The sequence below is a fragment of the Bufo gargarizans genome, chromosome 2, assembly GCF_014858855.1.
Source record: "Bufo gargarizans isolate SCDJY-AF-19 chromosome 2, ASM1485885v1, whole genome shotgun sequence".
NCBI classification, from domain to species: Eukaryota; Metazoa; Chordata; class Amphibia; order Anura; family Bufonidae; genus Bufo; species Bufo gargarizans.
The window spans coordinates 671,638,188-671,651,093 of NC_058081.1; positions in this window are offsets into that span (position 1 = coordinate 671,638,188).

Sequence of the window (12,906 nt, forward strand, 5' to 3'; positions counted from 1 at the left end):
GGGGTTGGCTCCCCCCCTTCCACCACAGGGGAGGCCACCCCTACTTCTGGCCCTTTGGCCTCAGGTTCCCAGAATTCCGGTTTCCCCCCTGAGCAAGGCCGTTCTATTGGGGCTTCTCCTGCCCCATTGGTATCAGTGACTCTCACCTCAGGCCACAGTGAAGGGAAACTGGGGAAGTCTCTCCCAATTATTAGTTCATAATTTAACTTTGCGGCAACGGCCACCTCATGAGTCCACCTGCCGGCCACCGTGGATAGAGACACCAGGGCGGTGGGATAGTCCTTTAAGTCTCCATGGATGCACATGACGCCAAATTTTCTGCCAGTATACTCAGCAGGCCTTACCAGGGCAGCTCTTACCAGGGACACCAGGCTCCCTAAGTCCAGCAGCGCCACTGCCAGGGTATCTCCCACTTGCAACTGGCACAGGTGACTATTGTCTATTGTCTCTGGGGTACCCGTTGCACACAGCCTCCTGGCATACATTGAGAGGCGGTAGCCATAGTAAGTGTCCATGAGTTCCCCACGATGGGGACAGTCAGCCCTTATGTGACCAGACTCTTGACACCACCAACAGACCATCGGAGCTGGGTCTGTAGAAAGTATATCCCGAGCGGGTTTTGCTGGCCTTAGACGCCTGGTCGAGAGTGGAGATTTCCTGGGTTTAACTGCCCCCCCCCCCCAAATAGAACCCCCTGTAGATTTCTGGTGGCCTCATAGCGATCCACCAGGTCGACCATCTCTAGGGCATTATCAGGGGACACCTGGCCGATCCAGTGCTGGAGAGGGTATGGCAAAGCCCTCCAGAAAACATCAGCCAACAGAATTTCCAGCATAGAGCAGTGGGACTCTATGCTGGACATAATACTGCGGTCTGGCGGGTTCAGCCGGGTTAAATTCTCACTGATGCCCCTGCTGGGCCCAGACCAATACATTCACCCCCAGTCTTGCCAGAATCTTACCCTTTACGGTCGGGTAGTCGCCGCTTGATCATCTGGTAGTTCGAAAAACACCTGCTGGGATCCAGACGCCAGGAACGGAGCGATGACCTCAGCCCATTGGTCTAGGGCTAACTTTACCCTCACGGCCACCTTTTCGAATACCGCCAGATAGGTCTCAACGTCGTCTAAGGGGGGTCATCTTAGGGATCGCCGCACGGGCAGCTTTCCGGGCATCGTGGACGTTCTGGGATGCTCCTGCCCAGTGGCGTACCTTCTATAGAGGCAGACCACGCAACTGCTATGGGGCGCCTGAGGGAAGGGGGCCCGCATTGGAGGATAGGCCCCGCCCACTAATTACAGTTGTATTGCTAGCTACCTGTGTGAAAAGTGAATGTAAGAAGTGGAGAAGGACCTTTGGTGATGTCATCAACCATGTGACCATTGCAGGAAGCCAAGGAATAGAAGAGCAGCAGAAGTTCAAAGGACCTTTGGTGATGTCATCATCATATGACCAGTGCAAAGAACTGGTGAAAGACCTATGGGATGTCGATGTGAGGTGGCGGAGCTTCTGTGTGCTGCCTGGAGTAGAGGTTGGTGGTGTCCTGAGATAAACTACATAACATCATAGGAAAGCTGGGAGTTGTAGTTCTGTCCTATTATAACCCTCTCCATGTAATTTCAGTTTTTATGGACACTGGGGAAATGCGTTGGGACAAACATTTTAAAAGGGACAAGAACAAGAACTGAAATTTCCATTGGCAGAGATAAAGTAGGTAACACTGAGGGCTTAGCCACCTAGAGGCGGGGTCGCCCCTTTCGGGGCGGATGCTCCGCCTCTAGGCAGGGGTAACGTTGAGGGACACATAAGAGATTTTTTCTCCCTCCCCCTGTCCTGACTTCACCTCTCGTATATCTTTAGGCCAGGTCCACGGTCTCCAAACTGTAAGTTGTTGAATTTTTGTTTATTAAGTGTTCTTGCATAGCAAGACCACTTAATGTTACCTCACATATATATTCTTATTCTTATTATTATAGCCAAATTTGCCACCCTAACTCCTCCCACAGTTTTTACACTACATAGACAAAAATTTAGCAAAACAAGCAGATTGTTCCCGATCGGATTGCTATTACTTTGTGGAACGTTTTGCCGAATGGTTCACGGAATATTGTGGTTCTTGTGGCGAAAGTTGTCCCATAGGAATGAATGGCAAAGCTAGAGTGGGCCACACAGAATCAATCAAATTCTCCCCATTGACTACAATGAGACGTTCAAATTGCTACTCCTCCCACAGATTTAGGAGTATCAATACCGAACTTTGCACTCTTGGTTGGCACATACCCGAGTATCTTGCTTGTGCTTTGTTAACCGATCCCTCCCTCCGGGCCCCTGGGGCGGGCCCCCGAAAACCTCTTTTTTTCTCCCATAGAGTTTTATTGGAAAAATGCAAACGTTTGTCACTCATACAGCATTTTGGGGACATTAAAAAGTGGGCGGAGCTACAAACAACCAATCAGATTTTCCCTATTGACTTAAATGAGAAAATTTTAAATTGCTGCCATTTCAACATTGTTAATGGCAGGGTTGTTAAACTTAATATATTCGGTTAATAGGTGACTAGAATTCAAATGTTTTAAAGTGGGCGGAGTCTACAACGGCCAATCAAATTTCAGCTATATGTTTTAATGGGAAAATTTAAAACTGCCGCTGCTCTTAGACTGTTAATGACAGGATCCCCAAACTTGGTACAGTTGGACAATTTAGGATTAGGATTAAAATTCAGAAAAGTGGCAGGGCCAAAAACAACCAATCAGATTTCTTTGATTGATTTCAATGGGAAAATTATTAAATGCAGAAAATTGAAAAATGCTGCCATTATTGATGTCAGTGGCTTCAAATCTCAGAAATCAGGTCATAGATCACTTTGGCTTCAAAAATTGAAAAAGTGGGCGGAGCCAACCACAACAAATCAGATTTTCCCTATTGACTTCAATGATAAACCTTTAAATTGCTGTCATTCTCACAATATTTAAGCCAGAATACCCAAACTTGGCACCGTAGGTCATTGGGTGACTGGGGTAAAAAAAAAAATTAAAAGTGGGCGGGGTCTACGATGGCCAATCACATTTCAGCCATTTGTTTAAATGGGAAAAATTAAAACTGCCGCTGCTCTTAGACTTTAAATGGCAGGGTTCTGAAACTTGGCACAGTTGGTCACTGGAGGACTGTGCCAATATTTACCTCATTTTGGGGATGCTAAAAAGTGTGCGGAGCCACAAACAACCAATCAGATTTTCCCTATTGACTTCAATAAGAAACCTTTAAACAGCTGTCATTCTCACAGTATTTAAGCCACAGCACCCAAACTCGGCAGGGTGGGTCAGTGTGAGATAAAGGTCAAAATTTATAAAAGTGGGTGGGGTCTACAACGGCCAATCAAATTTCAGCCATGTGTTTAAATGGGAAAAATTCAAACTGCCGCTGCTCTTAGACTTTGATTGGCACAGTCTTCAAACTTGGGGCAGTTGGTCTCTGGAGGAATGGTATAAAAATTCAAAAAAGTGGCTGGAGCCACCAACAGCCAATCAGATTTCAAGCCAACATCTTGTGGTTTCTTCAGAAACGACACATTCTAGTTCTTATTCTTATTATAGCCAAATTTGCCACCCTAACTCCTCCCACAGTTTTTACACTACATAGACAAAAATTTACCAAAACGTGCAGATTGTTCCCGATCGGATTGCTATTACTTTGTGGAACGTTTCGCCGAATGGTTCACGGAATTTCGTGGTTCTTGTGGCGAAAGTTGTCCCATAGGAATGAATGGCAAAGCTAGAGTGGGAGCTGGCAAAAGCTGAAAAATCAGGACATGATTTCTAAACTGCCACCTCTCCCTCATTTTCAGGCCCACCTACACAAATCTTATATCAAAACGTTCAGCTATCCCTGCTGCCACTAAAAATGTCCACGGCTAAGCAATCCACATTTTTCCCATTGACTTTGACAGGGAAAATTTTCTAATTGCTCCCAGTCGCACAGATTTGAAACTAAAGTCACCAAACTTGGGTCACTTAGTCATGTGGTCCGACCCTTAGGTGCACCCACTCCGACCCTTAGGTGCACTCACCCTAGTCATTAGGTGCACCCACCCCAACGCTTAGGTGCACCCACTCCGACCCTTAGGTGCAACCACCCCAACGATTAGGTGCACCCACCCCGACCCTTAGGTGCAACCACCCCGACTTTTAGGTGCAACCATCCCGACCCTTAGGTGCACCCACTCTGTCCCTTAGGTGCAACCACTCCGACCCTTAGGTGCAACCACCCCAACGATTAGGTGCACCCACCCCAACCCTTAGGTGCACCCACCCGACCCTTAGGTGCAACCACCCCGACTTTTAGGTGCAACCTTTCCACAGTTACTCCAGCCAATCCAACCACACAACAGTTACTCAAGCCACTCCACCCAGTTACTCCGCCCACTCCAGTTGTAAGCTACTGGTGGAGGCAAGAACACTTCACACAATTTCCCCAGAAATTGTAGCTTTTCTAGTTGGATTGTATTATCCAGGCCACTTCCAAAGTAAGGCTTTGTCTAATTATCTGACATTTTTCATCCAATCCAATAAACAAAAATTCGACAACTTACAGTTTGTATATATATATATATATATATATATATATATATTGGGTATTATTTTAACATTTAAAAGTAAAAGTTACGTTTTATATGAAAAGTCATTTTTCTCTGTGATATTCCAATTTATTACTTTTCAAACCTCATAATTATTGCAGTGATAGCCGTCATAGGAACACAACAATGAAAATCACTGCAATTCCGGATCTGGCAGTTCATGGATGTTGTACTGTCTTCTCTTCACTAACTATTGCATAGTTTGTTAATATGTGTGTTCATATGTCTGCCTTCAGCACCATCTAGTGACCTTTAACTGTAAGTGCATCTTCTGCCTTGTTAAACTATGCATATTAATTAGGTCACCTGACTTCCTGCTCACAGTGCTTTCTGGGAAAGAGACAGGCACCTTCTTCCTTTTTCCCTTCACCTCATGGAAGGAGCAGCTGCACATTGTGTGTCTCTTACTAAAACATCGTCGGTAAGGGATTAATTCATGTTTTTGCATACGTTTTGTGTACATTGTGCTGTATATTCAGTTCTTGTATGTTCATTTTCTTATAGTTTACCTTATCTACTGCTGGTTAATAAAAACTACAGACTACAGAAACAAGTCTCATCTTATTAACTAGTAGAATGGTGATGTCTGCCTGTTGAACTGCATATAGACCCCAGGGGTACATGTTGTGAGAACAGGACAGTAAACAACGACTTCTAGCGAGAGAGATGCACCTGACTACACAGAAGTCTGTTACGGTCCACGCAATATCTGCAAACGAACACCACAGCAACTTCTATACAGTCGAGTGCTGCAAGGGAACAGCCACTTCAAGCAATGTAGACACATTTGATTGCATACTGTGACTGCTCTCTAAGCACAGCGACCGGCATTCCACAGCACAGTAGTCTCCATGCAGTTAAGTGTCTTCACCAACACCATGTCGCGTAGCACAGTATCAAGCTACAAGACAAGATCAGAGAAAGATGGTTCCACCAAGTCGTCTTCCGTTAGCAACGCTGCTGCATCGCCCACGCAAAAGCAGAAGCCGCAAAGGTCAAAGCAGCCTTTGCCGAACAAGAAATGAAGATGAAAGAAGAAAAGGCACAGTTACAGGCATTACTAGAAATGCAAAAAGTCCTCTTAGATGCAAAGCTAGAGAAACTCTCTGTAGAGAAAGAAATGGCAGCCGCCATAGCTGAAGCAGAGTTCTTGGAAGCAATGGAATATCCAAAAATTGAAAGTCACCGCAGTGTGCTTAGTCCCGCAAGATCCTGTACGACGCACTTCAGAGTACGTCCGTCAACACTCCAGACCAAACAGCAATGCTGTTCCATTCCCTGGAACCAAAGATGTCACCTATGCCACAGAGGAATCATACCGTCCAAAAAGAAAGAGTCACGCTCAGAACCCAGTCCTACAAACAAGAGAGCCCAGAGCCACGTGACAAAACTCCAGCTAACTTCCCTGCACACCAAGGAAGCCAGCTTCCAGTCCAGCCTGCAGAGCCACCTTGTCCCACAAGACAGTATGACATAGGCTGGCCTAAGTCAGAGACTCCATACAGGTATGATCACCCACCACACTCTCACTGTAACTTTCCACCTCCAACCAACCTTAGTAGTAACCAGAGCGCAGCAGACTTTGCCAGGTTCTTTACTAAAAGAGAGCTAGTTACAAAGGGACTGGCGAAGTTCAGTGATCGCCCTGAAAACTATAGAGCATGGCGAGCCTCCTTTTATAACATTGCAAAAGACTTGGGTCTGTCATGTAGTGAGGAGATAGACTTACTTGTAGATCGGCTTGGAAAAGACTCTGTAGAACATGCCAAGAGAATCAGGGATATTAATATAAGCTACCCAGAGATTGGCCTAAAAAGTGATCTCGGATAGACTAAATGAATGTTATGGTTCTGCGGAGGTCATAGAGGATGCGTTGTTTAAAAGAATTGACGAATTTCCTAAAATATATAGCAAAGGGCTCCAGAAACTTAGGGATTTAAGTGATCTACTGATGGAATTACAGGTTGCCAAAGCCGAAGGGGATTTACCGGGGCTTGCTTTCCTCGACACTGCCAGAGGTGTTAAGCCTATTGTATTAAAGCTTCCCCACAACCTACAGGAGAAATGGGTCTCCCACGGGTCAAGGTACAAACATACCTACAATGTGCGATTCCCTCCCTTCAGTGTGTTTGTTGACTTTGTAAGGCTAGAGGCCAATATTCGTAATGACCCTAGCTTTGATCTATCACAGTCTTGTGCCCAGTGCAGTTTCTAGGTAAAATTTCTCTCAGGGCGAGTGTCAAAAAAACTCCTTCCCCCCATCAAAACTGCTTGATGAAATAAGTGTCTCCCCATTGTAAAAAATGTGTAACCACATTGCACGGACAGTCACAGTGACTCACCCAGTGACCCACTGTCCCACAGACTCAGGCTCTCACTCACAGCAGGCTTCTTTTTCAGCACTGCTCCGGGCGGGCGGTAACAGGCAGGTAGTGCGGGCGGCGGTGCTCACCTCACTCACTGTACGTCACGCGGCGTGTGATGTACAGTGAGTGACCGCCGCCGCCCGCAGAGCCTACCTGTGGGGAGACATTATTTTTAATAAGGATCACTATGGACATTATTTAGAATGGAGGCTCCTGTGGGTGTCATTATAACTGTATAATGTCTGATAGGCCTAGTCCTGAGTTATATTACCCTGCCCTGTATAATAATGTACCCTGATACCCCTTAGTTATATTACCCCAGCGGGGTAATATAACTAAAGGGTATCAGGGATGGGTACATTATTATACAGGGCATGGGCAGGGTAATATAACTCAGCTCAGGACTAGGCCTATCAGACATTATAGTTATAATGACACCCACAGCAGCCTCAATTCTAAATAATGTCCATAGTGATCCTTATTAAACTTAATGTCCCCCACAGTGACAGTGGCCCCATTTTCATGTCTCCCATAGTGTCCCCATTGTAAAAAAAATTGTTTGTTTAACCACATTGCACCCACCCAGTACTGTCCCGGATCTACAGAATAGATTCAGGCTCTACTCACAGCAGGCTTCTTTTCAGCATCAGCACTGCTCAGGGCAGGCGGTAACAGGCAGGCAGTGCAGCGCTCACTCACTCACCTAGTGGGAGGAGCAGGCACGTGACGTCAGTAAGTGCCGCCCCCGCACGTACCGGAGCTGAGTGACTGTACTCGGTAGTACGTACGGACACTGTCTGTAGATAAGAGTGAGAGGCAGAGAAACGACAAGAGGGCGCCCCTGCGGCTGCCCGGCCCGCCCGGTCCTAGAAACGGCCCTGCTTGTGCCCCTCCCTATGACCACAGACCACACAAAGGATCAGTGGCAGTGCACAAAACTAACATTTCACCTGCAGATTCTTACAGGCATTACAGCTCCGCCAGCTGCGAAACAGTCAAAGATCCTGGTAAGCAGTGCCCTCTACACAAGAAGCCTCACCCTCTTCTGAAGTGCAGAGCCTTTAGAGAAATGTCCATAGCAGATCGCAAAGCCTTCCTCAAGGAGAACCGCATTTGCTACAAGTGCTGCTTATCAACATCACATATTGCCAAAAACTGTCAGGTTATTGTAAAATGCACAGAATGCAACAACTCAGATCACAGCACGGCCCTACATCCTGGGCCTTTCCCATGGACCTCATCACAGAGTAACAGTGCCAGAGAGCATGGCGAGGAGGAAAGTAACTCTGAAGCTAACCCAGCAGCAGTTACTTCACAATGCACTGAAGTCTGTAAAGGACTCATAGGCGGCAGGTCCTGCTAAAAAATCTGCCTAACAAAAGTATACCCAAAGGGCTGCAGAGACAAAGCCATCAATGTTTGCGCCATCCTAGATGACCAAAGTAATGCGTCCCTAGCCAAATCTACTTTCTTTGACATTTTCAACACTCCTTATTCTCTAAAGACTTGTGTAGGTACTGTAGAAACAGCGGGGAGGAGAGCTAGTGGTTACCTAATTGAGTCCATAGATGGTAAAACTTGTCTTTCCTTACCAACTATTACTGAATCTAACCAAATCCCTGATAATAGACACAAGATCCCTACACCAGAGGTAGCCATACATCACCCCCATTTACAGCGTATAGCCCATCTCTTACCAAAACTTGATCCTAACGCTCAGATAATCCTACTCCTACTCCGAGGGAGAGATATCTTACAAGTTCATAAAACTAGAGAACAGATTAATGGCCCACATCATGCTCCTTATGCTCAAAGGCATGACCTAGGATGGGTCATAGTAGGAGATGTCTGCTTAGGAAGCATACACAAACCAACTTCCATTAATAGCATGCTTACAAGCACATTAGATAATGGACGTCCCTCTATCTTCCAACCATGTAAAAACAACTTCCTCATAAAGGAATTGCCACATAGTACTCAACTACCTCGTTCCTTCATAGACTCTTTATACCACGACATAGCTTGTGACAGTGACAAAGACCACCTAGGTTGCTCAGTGTTCCAAAGGACCAAGGAGGACAATCAGATAGCAATGTCCCATGAAGACAGATTGTTTTTTGATACCATGCAAAGGGAAATCACTAAGGATGAAACAAATAGTTTCACCCCTTTCCTTCAGGCCTCAAAGACAACGTTTGCCTAACAACAGAGAGCAAGTCTACAGGCGTTTTGTCTCTCTAAGACGTAGCTTCCACAAGAAGCTAGAAATGAAAGACCACTTCTTTACTTTCATGAGGAAAATATTTGAGAATGGTCATGCTGAGGTAGCTCCCACCCTTAAAAACTCGGAAGAATGTTGGTATTTACCCATATTCAGGGTTTACCACCCAAAGAAATCAGGTCAAATTAGAGTAGTGTTTGACTTTAGTGAAAAATATGAAGGAGTCTCCTTAAACAACGTCCTGCTCTCAGGTCCAGATCTTAACAACAGACTCCTAGGAGTACTGCTTCATTTCCGCAAAGACTCTGTCGCCTTAATGGCGGACATTCAGCAGATGTTTCATTGCTTTCTCGTTAAAGAGGGACACAGAAACTTCTTAAGATTTCTTTGGTTTATTGACAATGACCCCACAAAAGATATTGCAGAGTACCGCATGCGGGTACATATCTTTGGTAACAGCCCCTCCCCTGCTGTTGCAACTTATGGTCTCAGACACTCTGCTCAGAAAGGCGAACTAGAATATGGGTCAGACGTCAGACAATTCGTAGAAAGAGACTTTTATGTAGATGACTGTATAAAATCACTACCCACTGTTGTGGTGAAATAAGTCTCCTTAAGAGAGCTCAAGAAATTCTTGCATGCTCGAACCTGAGACTCCACAAAATAGCTTCCAATAGTAAGCAGCTGATAGAAGCATTTCCCTCTCAAGACCACTCAAGTGATCTACAGAGCTTAGACTTAGGGACTGACTCCCTTCCTTGGTCTCCTCTGGGATCTAAAATCTGATACGTTTACCTTCCAAGTCAGCCCGGAAGAGAAGCCCTTTACCCGTAGAGGTGTCCTGTCTGCCATAAACAATCTTAACTCAGGAGACATTGGATTGGGATCACCCACTTTCCCCTGAGAAAAGAAATCTATGGATAGAGTGGAGAAACTCTCTAAAGACTTTATCTAATCTCCATGTTCCACGTTCTTACGCTCCTGTGCCATCCACAGAAGTAAAAACACAAAGACTTTACGTATTCTCTGATGCGTCCATCAAAGCAATTGCCCCTGTAGCTTATCTTAAAACTGTAGACAACAAAGGTCAATGCCACGCAGGGTTTGTCATGGGCAAAGCGAAACTCGCACCACTTCTCGAACATACAATACCCAGGCTAGAACTCTGTGCCGCTGTACTAGCCGTTGAACTAGCTGAATTAATTACATCAGAGATAAACCTAGAAATTCGAGACACTGAGTTTTATACAGACAGTAAAGTGGTCCTGGGCTACATTTACAACCAAACTAGGCGTTTTTGCGCTTACGTTAACATCCGAGTTAACTTTGTACCTACTGACCATAACACAGCAGACTTAGCAACCAGGTCAGTTGCTGCCAGTCACCTTAAGGACACAGTTTGGTTCACGGGTCCTGTTTTTCTATACAACTCAGAACATTCTTCTGCCTGTGACTCTTATGAGCTGTTAGATGCAGATTCTGACAAAGAAATCCACCCCCAGATATCTGTGCTACTTACTTTAAATTCGTACAATCAGCTTTTCATCAGGTTCTCCACCTGGAATTCACTTGTACTAGCTATTACCTGCTTAGCACACATAGCCCGCAGAATCTTGAACTCTATCTTCCTACAAGTGGGCAATGCTAGACTCTCTGATGAATGCCTTACAACCTTTATTGCCGAAGTCTCAGCCATTATCAATGCCAGACCCTTGGTTCCGATATCAAACGACCCAGGAGATCCAATACTGCTTCCGCCTGCCTTTTTACTTACCCAAAAGACTGGTATAGCGAATGCTTCTGGAGAATTTGGCACCAAAGATCTCTACAAACGCCAATGGAGACAAGTGCAAGGCCTTGCCGATACTTTCTGGAATAGGTGGAAGAAGCAATATCTTCCCACCTTACAGACAAGAACCAAATGGCATATAATTAAGCCCAACCTGAAACCGGATGACATTGTTCTTGTTAAAGACTCTCAGGCTCAAAGAAATCATTGGCCTTTGGGCCTCATTACTAAAGTGTTCCCAAGTGAAGACGGACATGTCCGTAAAGTTGAGGTCAAGATTTTCAAACAGAATGAGACCAAACTGTTTATCAGACCTACTTCCGAACTAATCCTACTGTTATCTGTTGAGGACTCTAACGGTGACATCGGCTGATGTCAAGCGGGGAGTGTACTGTCTTCTCTTCACTAACTATTGCATAGTTTGTTACTATGTGTGTTCATATGTGTGCCTTCAGCACCATCTAGTGACCTTTAGCTGTAAGTGCATCTTCTGCCTTGTTAAACTATGCATATTAATTAGATCACCTGACTTCCTGCTCACAGTGCTTTCTGGGAAAGAGACAGGCACCTTCTTCCTTATTCCCTTCACCTCATGAAAGGAGCAGCTGCACATTGTGTGTCTCTTACTAAAGCATCATCAGTAAGGGATTAATTCATGTTTTTGCATAAGTTTTGTGTACATTGTGCTGTATATTCAGTTCTTGTATGTTCATTTTCTTATAGTTTACCTTATCTACTGCCGGTTAATAAAAGCCACAGATTACAGAAACAAGTCTCATCTTATTAACTAGTAGAATGGTGATATCTGCCTGTTGAACTGCATATAGCCCCTGGGGGTACATGTTGTGAGAACAGGACAGATGTCAACATTTGACGGATCCCACTGACCATGATGAGATCTGCAATGAGCAGGATATGGGTAACGCTGACGCCACTTATGCAGTGTGCCAGGATACGGGTGGATAATAGTCTATATTTGTTTGTGACGCCAATTGCAGCCTACGCAGGGTACTATCCAAGGGCCCTTACAAGTGTTATAACGCATGTCCCAGATTAAGAATGCCAGAGTGGTGTAATGGCCTTTAATGTCTCTATATGGTAGTGGTAATTGTGTCAACGGTGTCTCCTACCTGGGTAAGGCTGGACTCCAGGCTCACTTGAAATAAATTTGAGTGTAGTGATAGTAGGAGTAATAGAGGAATTTTGGAGCAGAAATGATGTCCAGACCTTTAGATGTAGTTCAAACGTTTCTTTACTGAAGATAACTTGTATCCAAGCAGTATACAGCTTTGGTCTCTGGTCCCAGCAGGTTTTAGCAATCCTTGGCAGGAATAAATACTTCTGCTTGATATGTGGGGAGCTTGCAGGATAAGACATCTGCTTGGTAGCTCTGTAACTGTGACAGGAACTAATCTTCTGCACTTTTCTATAACTTCTTTGTGGGGACAGACTATCTAAGGGGGGATGGCTTCTCCTAGATCTCTGGACTTAACTCACAGAAGGATTCTCAGGGGATGCTTTCTTCCTGAAACTCTGGAGGTTGTCTGTGGCTCTCTGCTTCTTTCCTCCTGCTGAGGCTGCAGGTGCCCAACCTGGGTATATGATCAGGTCTCAGCTGAGACAAGATCCTTGCTGTCTTCCCTAAGCAGGGGATCTCCTACACACACACCCTACCCCTAGCAGGGGGTGGGCTACACAACCTCTAACGTCCTCCTCCACCCATGTTGCAGGATGTGGGAACAGTCCACACCTCCACAGAGGGGGAGCTAAGCTGGAATAATCCATTCCAGCCTAGATACACTAAACTGTGACTTGTACTGACCAATGCATTGCTGCCACCTGTTGGTAAACCTGGAAAATTACAAGGAACAATTGAATTTAACATGGTTTTTGTATGC